General features: G+C 41.9%; 1 pseudogene across 1 annotated transcript in view; it reads right to left on the bottom strand.

Moving 5' to 3' along the window:
- The window catches only part of LOC144768091 (complement C1r subcomponent-like), a 29,798-nt pseudogene extending 19,802 nt beyond the window's left edge, over positions 1-9,996 (bottom strand). Inside the window, exon 1 of the transcript XR_013598468.1 lies at positions 9,917-9,996. The product of XR_013598468.1 is annotated as a complement C1r subcomponent-like (transcript). The remainder of the gene's footprint in view (positions 1-9,916) is intronic.
- Positions 9,997-17,228: the final 7,232 nt, after the last annotated feature.

Genomic DNA, 17,228 nt, shown 5'->3' on the forward strand with positions numbered 1-17,228 from the left:
CTGCATCGGGACGCGGGCGGCCGCCATTTTGTGCCGCTGAGCCCGCGTCTCCTCACGAATCTCCGTGGCATCTCTGGTGCGATATTGCTGCTCACCAACGGCCCGAATTTACTTCTGCTTGTCAAGGTATGGCGTAATTGCTCTGCAGACTGTCCTCCAAATGGATAAATCCCTCTATTGCTTTCATTATCCTACTTCTATGAGGAAATAATCGCCATTTTACCATTTTTTGCGCAGCTATGTATTTTTTCTCCTCTTCTTTTTGTATCCTGCTCTGATATTACATCTCTGGCCCTTTCTTCAAGTACTATTGATGAACGCTTTGCTGTTCTGGCAATTGCTTTCTCTTTTTTGGCTCTCTGAGGATCTTTTTACCCTATTTTTATGTGGAGTCTGAGCGCCCGCCTTACTTGTGCCTTATCTGACAAGACTGTACCTATTGCTTGATTCCTGCCTTTGGATTGGTGTTTTCAGGTCTGGTTACTCTACCTCCTGGTCCTTACTTCTGTGACTGGTGACGTTTATACCTCTTTTTGGCACCTGCGCTCCTTTTCTCTCTCTGGTGTGTTCATTTGCTCTGCGCAATGGCTCATGACGCAGGCAGCTTGAAGTCTTCACACACCGGCACCAACCCAAAACGCCTCAAGAATGACCCCCCTTCTCCAATTCATTCCTCCTCGAACCCCATTTTGGACTCCATCCTGGAAGAGGTACGCGGTCTCCAACCCTTCATGTCTGCCACTAATGAACAGCTCAAACAAATTGAAGAACGATGGCTCGTTATGGAGGGCAAGGTTTTGAATATGGAGCAACGTGTTAGTGATATTCAAGATATATCTACTAAAATACCTCTTCTGGAAAAGGAAATTCAACAGCTAAAGCTGCATACGGAGGGCCTTGAAAATCGTAATCGTAGAAATAACCTACGTATTTATGGGGTTCTGGAGAATCTTGAGGGGTCCGACATGGTGGCCTTCATTCGTAGACTCTTACGTGAACTTTTAGACCTTCAACCTGCCTCTCATGCCCTTAATATCCAGAGGGCTCATCGCCTAGGCCGTCTTCAATCCAATCCAACTAAACCTCGTGGTATTATTATTCTTTTTCTCGAATTTACTGAGTTACTGACTGTCCTCAAAGCTGCCAGACTCAAACGTCGCCTCATATGGTCGGGCCATAATATCTTTATCTCTCAAGACCTTTCAAATGCGACCAACGCCCGACGTAAGGAATTTTTGAATCTTCGCCCGCAAATGCGACAGCTGAACATTCAATATGGAATCCTTCATCCCTGTTTCTGCAAGATTACTCATAATGGCCGCACCCGCTCATTTGAAGATCCTCAGAAGCTCCGCGAATACCTCCAAAGTGTTTCCTCACCTAGGATGGACACTAACAATGGCTGACTTTTCTTTTTTCTTCTTCTATCTCTCACATTTCTTTTGTTGGTGTAAATGTTCTTGCTTCATCGTGTTTTCTCCCTTTACATCATTCTGTACTTGAGGCTTTTCTTATCTTCTCCTCTTTCTACAGCCCCTTTTTGCTCTCCTGCAGCTCCGTGGGGTCTGTATTCCCCTCGGCGTCCTCCCGCTCCTGATGTCTTGGTGTTCTTCTTCCTCTCAGATCTGGCTTTCTTGCTTTGATCTGTCTACATTTCTCTTTTCCCTTATCTCTCTCTTCTCTCTCTTCCTCTTAGTCTGCACCTTCCTGTTCTACCATCTTTTCTTACCTTCCCCCTCTTGTACCCTCTTTCAAGTCCTCATTCCTATTCCTCGACTCCTGTTCTTTATCTTGTTATTCTCCGTATTCATGGACGTTCTTTTTTGGGTTAATATGCGTTTGTTTGTTATCATATGCTTATGTAATACATTTGTTTATTGTGTCTTTTTTTGTAGTTGTTCTCGTGAAGTGTGTTGGATCCAGGTTTTTTCCCCCCTTCCTCACCCTCCAACGTGTGTAACTTTGTAACGTGGAATGTTCGTGGTCTTGGACACCCCGTCAAACTTCAAAAGGTATTGTCCCATTTATCCAAGTTGAATTCGCAGGTTGTTTTTCTCCAAGAGACCCACTGTTCAGATGTAGAATCTTCTAAGCTTAGGAGGCAATGGGTGGGCCAGGTTGTGTTTTCTCCTGCTGTAAATAAAAAAGGGGGTGTTGTGATTCTATTTCATAAAAGTTTATCTGTCCAGATTCTATTCTCTCAGTCGCACGTTGAGGGTCGCTGGGTACTAGTTAAGGTTGTGATCCATAACAAATCAATGGTTCTATTAAATATATATGGTCCTGTTCGCCCTGACCCCAAATTTTGGGCTGATGTTAAAATTCTTATTTCCTCCATTAACTGTCCTAATATTGTGATTGCTGGAGATTTCAACCAATGGTTGGACCCCTTTTTAGACAGACTCTCATCAAGCAAATTCCATCCTGATAAAACTCATAAATGTTTTCAATCGGCTATTGCCTCCCGCCCCCTATACGATGTTTGGAAATCCTGTAATCCTGACTCCCTGGAATACACTTTCTTTTCGAATGTCCATCACACTCGATCCAGGATAGACTATATCCTAGTAAGTAAATCTCTACTCCCAGCCCTCCAGAGGTCCGATATTGGCTCTATTTTTATTTCGGATCACGCCCCGTACATGCGACCCTTGACCTTTCCCTTACCTCTTCCAAGTTTAGTCGCTGGAAATTGAACACCTTTCTTTTGTCTGATGCTGTGTTTGTAAAAGAGGTTAAGAACTTTATTACTGAGTTCTTTACCCTTAACAATCCGGATGACACCTCCATTTCCAACAATTGGGATGCCTTCAAAGCCTCTCTGCGAGCCTTTGTAATTTCATATGTGTCTAAGAAGAAGAAACTTAACAGAACTAAATATACAGATCAACTTCAAAACATTAAACAACTGGAACACTCCTACTTCTCCTCTAAAGATGCCGACGCCCTCCACAATCTGATTAAAGCAAAATCTGAACTGAATAAAATTGCTACAGTAGAAGCCTGTAACACCCTCTTGAAAATCAAATCCAAATCCAAATACCATGGGGGTCAGAATAAGGCTGGTAAAATGCTAGCAAATTACCTAAAAATTAAATATGAACGTAAATCTGTGGGCCCTATCCTAAATGAATCTACAATCAAACTTGTCACATTCGATGAAGATATTGCGGAAGTCTTCAATAACTACTATCGTTCCCTTTATACTGATGACACCCACCCCACCGCCCAAAATGTATCTTTTTTTTTTATGCTCTCCCCCCTCCTCCATTTGGTCAATTAGAGAACGTTATTTCTGCTCAGGAAATCCTTAAGGCTATCAACTCTTTGAAAAAATCAAAGGCTCCTGGCCCTGACGGACTACCAATTGAGTTTTTCTCTGCGTTTCATGACATTTTTGTGCCTCGGCTGCTCCATCTTTTTAATTCCTTCATTGCCGACGCTAAAGCCTCCGGGTCTTTCCTGGATGCCCTCATTGTTATTATTCCCAAACCAGACAAAGACCATTCCCAGTGTAAAAATTACCGCCCTATTTCCTTAATCAACTATGATTGTAAAATTTTTGCCAAAATTCTTGCCTCCCGTCTTGATTCAATCATTCCCCTTTTGATCAAAACCGACCAAGTTGGTTTCGTAAAAGGCAGACTTGCCTCTGACATTGCTCGTATGTTCGCCAATGTCATCTCTCATAGTAAACAATTTAAAGCCCCTCTCGCAGCCCTGTCCCTTGATGCGGAGAAAGCTTTTGACCGTATTAATTGGCAATTCATGTTCCGCTCCCTGCAATGGTTTGGGTTTGGTCCCTCTTTTATTCCCATGGTTCAACTCCTCTATTCTGACCCCCGTGCCAGTATTTTTGTTATTAACCAATTTTTGAGATTTTTTCCCCTGTCTAGGGGTACAAGACAGGGTTGCCCGCTCTCCCCGTTATTGTTTATACTTTGTTTTGAGCCCTTTCTGGAACGTATCCGTTCCAACCCCCAATAAATGAATTCAAATTCTCATCCATTGAAACTAAAATATCTGCTCATGCGGATGATATCTTAGTCTATATGGCCAACCCCACTACATCCCTTCCCCCCTTTTTGAACGAAGTCCATTTATATTCCTCTGTCTCAGGCTATAAACTTAATTTATCTAAAACGGAAGTCTTGCCCCTAAACTCTACCTGTTATCAATACATGTTTGATTCAACTGATTTTGCGTGGTGTCCTTCCACAATTAAGTACCTTGGTATTTGGTTTTCCTCATCCCTCATTGACACTCTCAAACGTACCTTTGCTTCCCTTACCCAAAAGATACAATCCCTCCTCAAACTCTAGTCTCCCCTATTCCTATCATGGTGGGGTAGACTCAACACCATTAAAATGATGATTACGCCACACATCCTCTACACTGTTTCGATGCTTCCCATGAAAATTCCAAATTCATATTTTACACGCCTCAATTCCATTTGCGCCTAAGTTTTGTGGAATAATAAGCACCCTCGCATTGCTCTTCACAAACTCATTCGTCCCAAGAATGAAGGTGGGGTCCGCTTTCCTAATTTTAAAACGTACCACTCTGCCTTCCTAATTAAACAATCCTTTTCTTTAGCATTTGATTTTATTGATGCCCCTTTACCCAAATGGATTGCTTTTGAACGTTCATTGTTGAAGGATTTTTCATTTCAACACACCGTTTTTATGTCCAACTGTTCATTTTTGGCCAAACACCCGGTGTTAAAACATTCACAATCTTTGCTACATGATGTGTTTTCTAAAGACTTATCTCCTCTTCAGTGTTTTTTATCCTCTTGTATATGGTATAATAAATTCCTCAAGTATAAAGGCAAATCTTTCTACTACAAGTATTGGAAGGAAAAGGATATTGTATTTGTTCATCAATTTTTTTCCGATACTTCCATTCTCTCTTTTCTTGAATTGCAAACTTTGTACGACTTGCCTGCATCTTGTCTCAAGGAATACACAATTATTACTACTGCTATAACCTCTCACTTGTCAACCTTTCCTCCTTTTGGTGCCCTTCCGTCCTTTTCTCCTTCCACTCCCCTTTACACACTGTTCTCCCGTCATCAACCCAAAGCTGCCCTTGTTTATAAAATACTATTATCAAATGTTGTTGATCGACCTAAATCAGCTTCTGAGATCGCCTGGGAAACTGATTTATCCGTTTCTCTACCTGTTGATGTATGGGATCGTATTTGGTGTAAATTGTTTAAAGTTTCTGTAGCGGCTCGTATTACTCAATCACTATTTTTTATTTATCATAGAGCTGTTATCACTCCTGTAAGTATTGCTAAATTTTCACCTTCCTCCAATTCTCTCTGTTGGTCATGTTCTTCTCATACAGGTACGCTCATGCATCAACTATATGATTGCCACTCTGTTTTTTCCTTCTGGAACTCTGTTTGGAATGTTTGCATGCGTATGTTTCATTATTCCGTTCCGTTATCAGTTTTAAGTATATTTTTAGGCTCTGATTCCGATGATATAGATATTGCTCCTCCTAGTGCACGATTACTTGATCTTTTCATTGCTATTGCTTTTAAAGTGATCCTCTCATGTTGGAAGGATAACTCCAAATTATCTGTACTTACATGGTGGAACTTTATTTGTGATGAACACAGGATTGCTATTGCTTCCTCCTCTTCTGTCTCTTTAATAATTAAATCTGACCTTCTCTGGCTCCCTTTTTCTACTTATCTTTCTTTCACTTCGCCTGACTGATTGCTGAGCCTTTTTCTCCTATTGCTTTTACTCCTTCTTCTTCCGATACAGATTTTCTCTTCCTTTTCTTTTTCTTTTTTCTTCCTGTACTGTCCTCTCTTCCTTTTCTCCTTTTGTCTCTTTTTCTCTCTTCTCTTTTCCACTCTTTTCTTTTTCTTTTCTCTTCTCACTTCCTGCTGAACCGTTATTTTATAGTCATTTTTTATGCCTTATGTTCTTTCTCATTCGGTTCTCATGTACTATTTTATTATCTTGTATTGTGTTTCTCTTAAAACCAAATACAAATTTCCTAAACTGAAAAAAAAATGTCAGCTGTAGTCCGATTTCAATACATGTCAGCAGTAAACCTAGGAGAAATTTGAACTACGCTTAAGTAATTACGGTAATTTCAGTAATTACGCATTGCACTTGTTATGCAAAATTCCTAAAACTATGTGATTAATCCATCTTCAGTAATTAAGGGTAATTTGGGGCAATAATAATACTGCAGGAAAATTAACTAAGAGAGAGCGAGTAGGTACTGGGCACTGCTATTCATGTCCTGTAGCATTTAGTGCTATTTTTGTATTGCAAAATGCATCCTCTGGTCACAATAGTGCTAAATGCTGATTATGTTTCTCAGACAATTATGCATAATTCTGAGGAATTTTGCAGGAATTATGAGAACTCAGGCTAGATATATTTATGCCAGTTACGCCCACCCCTAGTCAGCATACCATTAGAGAGTTGTTAGCCCCGATGGCTGCACATTTATGAATCAATGTGAAAATGTGTAACAAATTACATGGGTTACTCTTCACAATGATGATGATTCTTGGCCATGTCAACTTTTTAACAATCATTACTTCCTTTACAACTCTCTTACCTTGGATTCCTCTGGCCCCTATACATTCTTTTATGACTTTCACTCCAGACACGGTGTTAAGAATGGTCATCATTTTTTATCCTCGAGGCTTGAGATACTGCTGAGGTTAAGAACTACCACCAGAAGCCATGCTTTAGTGCTTGTGCTTGGAAACTTTCTTAAGCACCTCTAGGCCCCCATTAGGATGGCGGGCGTACTTTGCCCGCCCGCCATCCTCGTGCAAAATGGGACCGCCGCCATATGAGCGGCGGTCCCGCCTTGGGCATTAGGATGCGCCTGCCACACTGGCCGCCGCCACGGAAAAGCATGTCAGGAAGCCCATCATAATATGGCTTTCGGTGTCTCATAGACACCGCCACCATATTAAACATTTTCCGCCAAGGCGAACGGGGCGAAAAAGCAGCGGACGGTGTTTATGTCTGCCGCGGTCCCCCCCGCCATAGTAATATGGCAGGGGGGAAATGGGTGGCGGGCGGGCATTAATGTCGGGCGGATCGCTACTGCCACAATGGCGGTGGCGATCCGCCCGACATCGTAATGGGCCCCCTAGTATTTTAAGATTTGGAACCTGTTTTAAATATTCTTAACTTTATGTGGATATTTTTGTAAAGATTTTATTCTGTCGCTATCTCCTTCCACAGGCAAGTTCTTGTTTATTTTTAGTGTCATTTTCAGTAGGTGCTGGTGCATTATATGGCTATGTTGTCATTGCCCTGGACCTCCACCTCAGAATTCATAAACTTTTATTTCTATTCCCTGCCTAAATCTATGATGGCCCATGGAGGATGGGTTTGGCCAGGTTCTGCTTATGATTACGTGAATACGAATTTGACTGGAGAAAATTTGATGTATATGAAACTCTTTTAACTGCCATGCGGGTGGTGGCGATCCGCCCAACATCATAATAGACCATAAATCCGAAGGTAAAAACTTGAGGGGGTCCTATTGCTCAGTGTATCCGACTCGTGCCCCATTCCAGTCAGCCTCAAACTACGACTTTGTCCCGGTCAAGCGTGACAGATGTCCCAAGTTGTCTCTTTTTGTTTTTAGACACTATTAAGTATTTAATCTTTACAAATTCATATCTCTGGTTCCCTACATTGGATATTTGTCTTTTTAGTGTCATTTTAATCATAAGCAAGTTTCCTGTTTTTATTAATTGGTGTTGGAATTTTATTGTATGCTTTGTATTATTTAACGTATTAGTGTTTTTATAAGCTATACACACTTGTCTCCTAAATTAAGCCAGCTACCTAGGGATGAGCAAGGGGATACTTTATTGAGACCTTGACTGGTCCCTATATTGTGATTGTAGCCTAATTACTACTGGTAGGAACCTACTTAACCCTCCTAATAAATCGCATTCCAACATCTCTCCTCTTCACATTGGTCAAGGTGTCCTACTTTATTTATTTATTTACTTGTAAAGCACCCGAATCACCCCCAGAGTGGTATCTCCGCGCTGAGGAGGTGCAGCAGTCATAGCAGATCAGATGTGGGCAATTTAGAAAAGCTCATTTTTAACAGCTTTTTCAATAAAAGATCCTCTGGCCTTTCCAGAGATGAATTGAGAGCTGATCCCAGTAATAGGGGACGAGGTGGAAAAATGCCTTCCCACCCATGCGAGATGTGAGGGACAAGGAGCAAGGATTTTTCTCCTGCACGGAGGGGTCTGCAGGGGGGGTGTTGAATGAGTTTTTCTGCTAGATAGCCAGGACCTTTACCGTTTAGTGCTTTATGCTACTACCTTCATTACAGGAGAGCTCTCAGTGCCGCTTTGTTTGTGCTGCTGTGGAGGTATCCTTTCAGTGGGAACAGAGGGGGAAAGAAAGGAGAGTAAAAGCAAATACAGGTTGTCGTCTCCCGTGCTCAGGGTTGAAAATACCCAGGGAATAATTTGATCATGTAATAATGAGGTGACATGTTTCTACTCAAAAAGTCCCAACTGGATCATCAAGACTATGATCCACTTTATTAAAATAATTGAATCTGTTTTTTCTCATTGTTAGCAACATGTCTTTGCTTTTGTTTGGTATATAATATTAGTTTGCTGGTGATGCTACTGTTATAATTCAATTGTAATATACATTCAATACCATGTTATAAAAAGTTGCTGAGTTAGGCAAACCAGTGCAAATGTAGGTGATATCACCTTTGAACAACTCAGAAGGGGATTCACTGCAGTAGGGGTGGCATCCCATTGGTCCACAACTTGACCAATGAGAGGAGGAGCCCTATGAGGAAGCATGCATCCCACTTTACTGGTGGGTGATGGATTTTGTCTGATTAAGGGAATATTTCCTTTAAGTACATACCCCCAGGAATAGAATAGATATTTCCCTCCCAACTAGAGTACTTTTTGGTGTATAGTGCTGATTTATACACACACATGTTCTGAGTTCTGTAAATTCTTAAACTTTTGATAACTTATAAATGGAGTAGCTACTCAGTCCATTATTCTGAAAAAGTTGTTTACCAAATAAGCAGTAGGATGGCACAATACAAGTTCCTATGTAATACAGTATTTATTACACTTGCTCTTGTTGTTGCTCTACCAGGCCTGATCACACCTCCAAAACAAGGCACAGAGAGGATGTGAGTGTGCACTTTTTCTCAGGGAAACATGCATTTTCCTAGGGATATACCAGAAACGTGTCAGTCAAAACAGCCACCTCTTCATAACTGCAAACCTTTGCACGCACCCTTTGCTTTGTTTTTAGCTATTTCGGTGGGCTGTCATGTTTTAAAAAGAGTAAAAAATACTTGCTGATTGGCTCAGATAAACTACTTATGAACTTTATGGACAACACAAACAAGACAACATTTTTCAGCTAATGTAAGTAGAAAATCTGCATTCCCCAAAAACGTTCACCCCAGAATCACAACCAATATTATAGCATTAAAAACACATAGGGTGATTTAACCTGCCTACTTCAAACCCAGCTTTGGCCCAGTTCCCACAGTGCAGCATTAAAAGACAGGTATTTACTCCTGTGGGTCTCCACCAGTGTCTGGAGTAAGTTTCCACATTTTAATGGACTCACAAAGAACTCCAGATCCCCTCCTGCATTCCTTCAACAGTCTTGATTTCTATTTGTACTCCTAGTGGGAAAAATTTCTTAGTGTAGATTTCCAACTGGGTGGAAAATCCGGATGAGTAAATTATGTGGAAATGTGTCAATGCTGTACATGCAAATTCTACTCATAGAAATTCACAATTGAATTTACAGATGTAAAATTCATTTTTTTCACACTTAAGTTACGCATGAGTCTGACAAAACGTTGTGCCTCGTGCAGTCTGCTCTAGGTCGCCCTTACTCACCACACGCAGCACAGGAGCGGCCGGCGACGCATGTCTGTGGTGGGAACAGGCAGAGACTGACGGGTATGTGAGGAGGCGACCACTGACCTTCAGTGTAATGACGACAAAAATCATGAACCGGTGGGTGAGAAGTGAGATCTGTAATGTTTAACCCGGGGAGGAGGACAAGGGTCCAAATGAAGAGAGAGGGATTTGTGCATTTGTCCAGTTCCAAATATGCAGGGCTATGACAGCTAGGGGCATATTACCAAGTAGCGAAATTATCGCTAAATAGGCTTAGCGACAATTTTATTTATCGCTGCCTATCGCTGGATATGTTAGCGGAGAAAACATGCTATTAGCAACGTTTTTCTCCATTGTGCTAAAATATCCAGCGATAGCGGCGAAATGCGTGAATATCGCTGAGAATACAGCGATATTCACGCATTAGCGACGAAATGCTTTTAGCCGTGTTATCCACCTCCCATTGGATAACATGGCTAAGAACTGGTCTGAGCAGGCGTTGGTTTTTGGCGATAGCGGGAATATTTCCATCGCTACGCCTGCCTTGCTAATAGGCGATAGCGACGTTAGCGACTGCTTTCAGTCGCTAACAGGTTGTGTACGCCCACTTTCCATGTCATTAGCGATAAATATTGCTAACATGCAAAGCGGCCCCCAAACCGCTCGCTATCGCCTAAAAGCTGTCGCTAACATCATGCTGATAGAGCGATAGAATTATCGCCGCTTAGCGGCCGAAAACAGCTGCTAAACCAGCGATAATTGCCTATCGCCACCCTTGGTAATATGCCCCCTAAAGTTTTGCACCTTTGGAAAGAAAACAGCAAATTAATTTTGCACCATTTTTGCTGCTTTTTCAACCAGGAATGGGGCAAAAATATTTTTTTTTCACTCAAGTTTAATTTTGCACCCGGGAATAATGATCTTTCTCTTTTCACAATATTTCTGTTACATTGTCATAATACGTATTGCATTGTGCGTTGTACCTATATGTATTACTTTATACCTTCACAAGGTCACGAAGCGCTCTGCGTGCTTCCCTGGCGCCTACAGGAGCCCACGGTTTACAGGGCGCTGGATGTAATTTGACCCATATGTGAAAGATGGAACTTCTGAAATTTAAAACAGAATCAGCGTATTCAGTTTCTCGTTATAGGCAGCAAAATAGAGGCAAAACGGTTGCTTTTTTTTTTTTTGACCGATGCCCGATGGAGCTACCTTGATAGCTATAGAGGAGATGGGCTGTGGGCTTCCCCCTCGGCCGTCACCTACCCAGCCGGACTTTGGACAGACTTTCCTTCGTCTCCCCGCCGTATCTCCCTTCTGCCTTACTCCCCTACCCTTCTACACTCCTTTTATCTCGTCTTCTATTCTCTTTAAATGTTTTCTTGCAACAAATGTAACTTGTAACTGATGTAACCTTGTAACATTGTGGATCCTCATGTAAAGCGCTCTGATACCTCCGGGTCTAGCCAGCGCTATATAAAACTCTTAAAATGAAATAAAATAAAATATTGCACACATAGGAATATGCATAATAACAATATGCAATTTTAAATAGCTCTTAGTACCAAATTTCTTCTAGGCTTAGATTATAAAAGTTTTAACCCCACGTTAATGGTGTTCAACGTATCGACTTCAGAAGGATGAAAACCGGGGATGTTCCTGCCGTGATTCAATGCTTGACCTGCAGATTACAGCAGATGTCAGCAGCAAACATCGTATGCCTCTAAGGCTGAAGACGGACCCCTCTGTGAGGTGAAGCCTAGCGGGCCGCGGCACCGCTGTACGCGATCCTACCCTGCATGAGCCCTGCTGTCTCTGAAGGTGACGAAAAGATAGTAAATGTACTCCAGCCCAGCCGTGGAGTAAGTCTAGCACCACATGCGACCACTCACGGGTACTGCAACACACTCCCATAGAAAATAATGAAGTAAGGTACTTATAACAGCCCATAACAAATAAAGTCAAAAATAATGACAATAAAATTGCTGGAAAGTAGTAATTTTCATATTATTTTGATTAGAAAGTAAGATTTATAAAATACAATAATATATTTTAAATGTTTAAAATATTTAGTAAACATGTATTTTGAACAAGTAATGTACTCTAACATTTTATTTTCATAGTTAGAGGGTAAACATAATTATTTTAAGTTATTTTACATTTATATTTCGCAATTAAATACATAAAAGATTGTTTTTTAAATTAATAAACTATAGGCATATTCCCTATTTTTTACGGTAGGGAGATCTCTACTACGGTTGCATAGATGTGCGTTATGGTGGCGGAGATTTCCACTACTGTTGTGAATATCTTCACAAGCTGCGTAGATATCTATCTAGGTATGAAACGTTATCCGTCGCAACTTCATACTCGTAAATTTGAGTGTATTCCCTTGTTTCTGTCTCAATTACGGATTAAATTTACACCAGCAAATTGTAAAAAGTCCAAACTAGTACATTTACTTAAAAGTGTAAGAGTAAATTTACCTGTGTAGATTTTTCACATGTGAATTTACCTTTTGGAATGGACACCAATATATTTTACCATATGGATAGTTAAAAAAATAATAGAATATTTAGAGCAACAATAAAAAAAAGTATGAAGAAGACAGCACTGATCTAATTTGGGCCAGAGTCAACAGCAGCCTAGAATTTTCTCAGAATCACTTCTCTGACATGCTTGAGGCAAAGAAACAGCAAGATCATTTTGTTATTCAGCAGAGAAAGTATCAAACCAGTGGCTTTTATAAGTTACCTCTAGCTCAGCGAGGAAACATTGTCACTAGCCCAAGTCTTAGCAGAAGCCAGAGCTGCAGCCAAAGGCCTGAGTGCAGGAGACAATGCTGCTGGAGTGGAGAGAGACAGCATGCCCATCTTGCAGGAGGGCTGCTTAACTTACTACAGAATTGCTGCTGAGATGAAAAGCAGCAGTACAGTTCTGTATATGGTGCTGAATATGGAGCATCAAAGAGGACAGGGAGCAGATGGCCTTGACAGACACAAAAGAGGGTAACATTAAATCGAAGAAGAGAGATGAAAGAGTTACTGAGGACAAGCAGGGACAGGTAACCGAGAAGGGAAAAAATGACAAAAAGGAAGGATTGTAAATGATGAGTGATGAGCTGACGGCAGCAAAGCCAGCCAAAACATCTGGAGGCTGTTGCCAGGCACCTACCCAGTGTGTGCACTGATCATTAATAGGAAACAACGTTTACCACTAACTTTTTCCCCACAGGGAATCACCACGCGGTCGTTACAACTACCGCGTTTTAATTCCGCATACCATTTCTCCGCAAGTCGGAACAACGACTTGCGGGGGGTGGGGAAGGTGTTGGATTTAAAATCCAACACCTTCCCTACTGTCCGCACAGGCTGTAGTTGGAATAGTAAATTATACTATTCCAACATTCAGTGCCCCCCTCCGCAAGTCGATGTTACGACTTGTGGGGTAATGGTATGTGGAATCACAATGCGGTCGTTGTAACAACCGTGTTGTCATTCCCTGCAGGGAAAAAGACTGCGGGATAACGGCACACATTCATTATTAATATTCATTAACCTGTGTGGCTCCAGAATTACCGTCCTCAGCCCAGTACTAACGTACCATCTATTTTCCCATCCTCATTATATACCAAGCCTGACATCTTATGAACTTAAAGGAGGGTCTAAACCCTACATGCCTGTGTAAAGGCACCCTGCTGGTGTGATGCTTCCTGATATCCCTGACAGTTACACTGCCCCCCAAGAAACAGCCCCCTTGATCTTCTAAAAAAGGACCTAGTACCTTTGGATACTGTTTATGGAATTAAGGCATCAGTCTAGTGGTATGCAGAATATTGCCGAGCTGAGAGGATCATTCTGAGGCATTACACCATTCTCCAGGGTATTAAATAGATATGAGAACCAAATATACATTCCACCTCATAGTCTTGAGAACTATCACCCAATACTGCAGGTATGATACAACAGTATGTATTTCCACTTCTTTTGTAGTTCAAGTTGCACAGCACATTTTCTCACTAATTTAATAATAGAAAAGGGTCTGACAAATCGGTGGGCACATTTATAGAGGGATGCTGGCAAATGTAAATAATTTGTAGACAAGCAAACACACAAAAGGCTTACAGATAGTCTAACCACTGGCAATCACCTGGAGTAGCATTGCAACATATTTTTTGTCCACCATGTCACCTCTGAGTACACTCAGACATATGCAAATCACTTATGGTCATAATCAAATAGAAACTGCCAAGCCAGGTTTCTCTGAACAGGAACACAAGCAACTCAAGACCATTTTCTCTGTTTGGCCCACTTCAGTCAGGTGCAGTTTAGTTCCAATTACACAGTGAGCATACCCTTAGACACTTAAGGTGTTACATCACAGACAGAAAAGGCAACCAAAAGATGTATGAATTTAGGAATGGTCTAGATCCAGGCCTTGCACATAACCCCCATGGAGCAGCTAACTTCTGCCGCGCACGGCTAAAGGGTTTATTTACTGCAGTATCTGGCCTGTAGCCAGGCCATACACCATACCCGATTTGCACAACCTTTGGCCAAAAGCCATGTGCAGCGGGGTTGGCCGCAGGCATTTGGGTCATACAACCTGCAGCAGGTTGCATGTGCAGGGCTTAGATGCAGGCCCTGCAACCAAACCCCCATGTTGTAGCCATCCCCGCTGCACAAGGCCTTTCGCCGTGCGCAGCGGGTATGACTGCAGGTGAGAATAGACCTTAAGGCACAATTATCATATAGAACGAAGCTCAAAGATGTGCTGTAGGATTTTTGCATGAACATTATAATGAAGCTCATAGTCTCCTGGGTTTCGTTGGTGATGATTTCAAGCAAACTGAGAAAAAAACAGAGATTGTGCATTGATCCGCGGAGCCTAAATAAAAAACTTTGGGTAGACAGTGATCCTCTTCTAAATCTTCACAAGATGGTATTGACACCTGCTCTGTTCTCAACAATTGATCTAGCAAGTGTGTATCATCAAATCAAAATCAAAGAGGAATCTAAACATTTAACTGCTTTTGTGACAACAGAGGGGATGTTTCAGTTTCCCAGAATGCCTTTGGGCCTAGTTAGCACCGCATCAGTCTTCCCATGCTGGGGTACGTCCCATTCTTGATCATCGCCGCCCGACCTCCGGGTTGTGGGCTAAATGGCTGTGTAATGAGATCTTTACTGTATCTTTGATGACAATCGATGATGTTATAATAGTTGACCGGCATAACTGTGTAAAAGAATATCTGCAATAAAAATATATTTCCCAAAAAAAATCAGTCTTCCCATGCTGGCAAAGTGACTTTTTCGAACTATATATTAGTCTTTCTATCGTGATACATGGGCTCTCCAGAATGATATCTTAATCTTTGGAAAAGACTATTAGGACCATCCATGACAAGAATCTTTCATGTCTTAAGTGTGCTGGGAAAAAAGGGTTTGACATTAAAATTCACAAAGTGTAAATTCCAGTGTGAAGAGGTGGAGTGTTTAGGATACTGGATTACCAAGGATGGAATCGAACGTAAGAAGAGCCATGTCCAAGCAATTTGAGGTGCATTAACACCTCAATCTAAGGGTTAACTGTTATCTCTCATTTGTGAAACATTATACCAGCAACATTGAACCTTTAAGAAGCTTGCTAAAGCACTACAAGTGTGGGATTAGCATAACAGTTGGCATATGAAAAACTGAAGAAAGAAGTACTGCAAGCACCATATTTAAGACAGTTGTCAGGCAGGATGGCAGCAGCTGATGGCTGGGTGTGAGCTGCTGCTGGGAGTGAATCTGAAATGATGCAGCAGAGCTATGCAGCTGTGTGGTGAAAGTGAGAGTGGCTGTGACCTAATTTCCCTTTGCCTTGCTCAATGGTAGCAAGGCAGTGCAGCACCAGCCTTTCGATTTGTGCACTTTCCTGACTATGGCAGGCCCCCATGAATTATATTTATGACAATATTACAGGTTAGTGTGGACAGACACTATGTTGATTAGCCTAGGCCTGCCAGGCCCCCTGTGTGTACAAGTCTTGGGGTGTGAGGAACTCACAACATCCCATCTATTGCTATTGCTTACTACTCGGCTGATCTGTGGGGGTATTTTCCTTGCTTGTATTAGGGTCCAGAGGACCCTTACTAGGCCACTGGACACCCTAGAGATCCCCCTCATCCTCCTGTTTGCCTCTAGGCTCCCAACCCACCTCAAGCAGGGCTGGGATGAATGCAGCAGCAAAGGCGGTCAAAATACTAGGACGCCCCAAACTGGAGTGTCAGCGAAGACGAGCTTCTGGTTAGAATTCACATTTATTTACCTTAGCTTCATGGAAAAAGCCAATGTAAGGTAGAAATTGATGTTATGATGTTGAGGTGCACTGGAGTACCTGGTGATTGAATGGTTGACATGCTGTTGTGGTGGGTTGGAACATGTGTGCTCACAACAGCTGTTGTTCTGTTGAAGTGCAGTGTGGGGGTAAGTGGCTGCCATGAGGTTGTGGTGTGTGGGAGGACATATTGGTCTCATGGTATTATCTTTAGGCTGTGCAGTCGAGATGGCGGATATTGTTACAATTTGTAATAGTAATGAGGTGTTACACCAGTGTGTGCTGCTTGTTGTCGGTGTCTCCTATAAAAGGGAAACATCCTTTACAACGCAACTTTTACCACGCAGTGCCTTTACGACGCAACTTTTACAACGCAAACCATTACAACGCATTGCGCTGGGGGGCGCTCTAGGATAGGGAATAGGTTTAGTTTACTATCCAACACCTTCCCTACTATCCACGGGGACTGGAGTTGGAATAGTAAATTAAACTATTCACTATCCAGTGCCCCAAAGCACTATGGCATGCGTTGTAAAAACCGAGTTCTAAAGTCATGCGTGGTAAAAGCATGCGTTGTAATGTCATACATCCCTTAAAAAAGCACAGTGAATAGTGTTAATTGATCCTTTGGTTGGAGGCTGAGTGCACAGCAATCTGAATAAAAGGGAGTGGTTTGATTGGTTGTTCCTTTCAAAGTATTTTGAAGTCTTTGTTTAGTGCAGGAGTTTCCTGGTTTACAAGCTGTGTTTGGGTTGTCTTTTAAGTGATGCAATGTTGGCATACAAGTTATGTTTAGGTTGTCTTTTGAGCAGTGGGGTGTATGTAGGGTTACACTTATGTTGTTTTCTTTATAAGGAAAAGGGCTGTATAGTATCCTTTCAATATTTTTCAGGAGTCTCATTGCAAACATGGCTGAGTGGAATGTTGGCGTGTGGGAAGAATGGAATGTGGAGTACGTCATCCGGGTTCGGACCAGAGATGAGCA

The sequence above is a fragment of the Lissotriton helveticus genome, chromosome 7, assembly GCF_964261635.1.
Source record: "Lissotriton helveticus chromosome 7, aLisHel1.1, whole genome shotgun sequence".
Lineage (NCBI taxonomy): Eukaryota > Metazoa > Chordata > Amphibia > Caudata > Salamandridae > Lissotriton > Lissotriton helveticus.